The following is a 2,029-nucleotide window of genomic DNA, read 5'->3' on the forward strand; positions in this document are numbered from 1 at the left end:
CGTCCGGGATACCAGGATGACATAATTAAATAATTGTACACCATTTTGAATCGAGTTTTAATATTTTATTAGCTAAACAAACGCAAAGCTTCCACCAAGAAAAAAAACGTTCCTAGCAAGAGTACAGCGCCGACTTCAGTTACCCGGATGAACCTGTGTTATCAGCTTTTACCGGTTGTTATCGAGGGATAACATAATACCATGTTGCGGAATGTCGCGACTGACCAATCAGAATCAAGTATTCCACAGAGCTGTGTAATAAGCGGGGATAATCAATGTCTTGCCGTGCATTAAAGGATTTTAAATGCACCGATGTGCTTCGCGTCGGGTGGCTCTTGGCCTTCACATCGTGCATTTAAAATCCTTTAATGCACGGCAAACCGTTGATTATCCCTTACATATTATATGTGACCCTGGACCACAAAATTATTCATAAGGGTCAATTTTCAATGAAATCATTGAAATATTCAGCTTTCAGGTGAAAATAAGCTTTCCATTGATGTAAGGTTTGTTAGGATAGGACAATATTTGGCCGAGATACAATTATTTGAAAAGCCTTTAAAGTTGTGAAATTGAAGTTCATAGCAATTCATATTACTAATCAAAAATTAAGTTTTGATATAGTTACGGTAGGAAATTTACAAAATATCTTCATGGAACATGATCTTTACTTAATATCCTAATTATTTTTGGCATAAAAGAAAAATGGATCATTTTGACCCATACAATGTATTGTTGGCTATTGCTACAAATATATCTGTGCTACTTAAGACTGGTTTTGTGCTCCAGGATCCCATATTATATTATATTACATTGGCTCTGAGATCTCCAAGCAACCCAACTTCATCATGTCATTTATATATGGCACCATTTTTGTCCTTTAGAAACATTAAAAACTCTTTTTAGACTATGTTTTCTTCTTTGTTCTGCTTGTACGCTGATTCTTGCTCTCAGAAGGAAGTTTTATCGATTGGCAGCGTGAGCTCTGACACCTGTAAAACTCTACTGAACACGATGTTACAAAATAAAAAGAACAAAGCGAACATGTCTTTTTTGCTGTAAAGTCTACAGCTCAATCAGTGTCTTTGTCCTGTGTGTTCAATCGCAGGCTCGAGGCAGAGACAGAGGTATATATATAGAATCAGGGAGAGACAGGTTATGTTTCCAGTGACCCACAGAAACATCTGACTGCTTCTGATCTCAAACTGTTAGTTTTTCTGTGAATTAATATGACTGGTCTGACAGCTTTACTGATAGTTAAGTCAAATTTTGGTTGTCGTCTCTCTGATTACCGACTGTGTGTAAGCAAATAACAAGACAGTCACTTCACAACCAGATCACTACATGTGTATAAGTGTCCATGAGAGTGGCTAATTCTAACAATGCTATATTAACAATAAAAAGATAAATTATTTAATACAATTTAGAGTGAAATGATACAAAATGATAGTGTTGTATTGTGACTGATTATGAATTTCAGATAAAAATGGATCAATATGAAATTAAAAAATGAAATCTCAGGTTAAATATGTTAAATTTACAGTGATCTCAGGTCCAAGTATGATATTAGTATTAACAAATGTTGAAATAAAAACGAATATTAATGTTAGTATTAACATTTAATAATTAATAAGATGATAAATAGGATGAGAAAATAAATAAATATTTTAAAGTAAATAAAAGTAAAATATATGCAAGTTATAGCATGTATATTATATATTATAATAAAGTAAAATATTAATTTATTTTTTATTGAGGTAGAAAGTTTTAAATTAAGTTTTGTTAAACTAACAAGATTAAGAATTCCATTAATTTTTAATAAATACCTTGCAATGTGCAAACTGTAAATGGCATATTTTGTATTGTATATTACATTGTATTGTAATGTAAATAAAATACAAATAAAAGTAAATAAAAGATGTCAAATTAAAATTAAAATAAAATAAAAAGTAAATAAGGTGAAAATAAAATAAAAGATTTAAACACACACACACACACACACACACACACACACACACACACACACATA

The 2,029-nt window shown here is 31.4% G+C and overlaps 1 pseudogene; it reads right to left on the reverse strand.

The window, feature by feature from the left end:
* LOC107753614 (pyruvate kinase PKM-like) overlaps positions 1-2,029 on the reverse strand; it is a 22,603-nt pseudogene that overhangs the window by 16,479 nt on the left and 4,095 nt on the right.

This window comes from Sinocyclocheilus rhinocerous, unplaced genomic scaffold, assembly GCF_001515625.1.
Source record: "Sinocyclocheilus rhinocerous isolate Xijiao unplaced genomic scaffold, SAMN03320098_v1.1 scaffold200, whole genome shotgun sequence".
Taxonomy (NCBI): Eukaryota; Metazoa; Chordata; class Actinopteri; order Cypriniformes; family Cyprinidae; genus Sinocyclocheilus; species Sinocyclocheilus rhinocerous.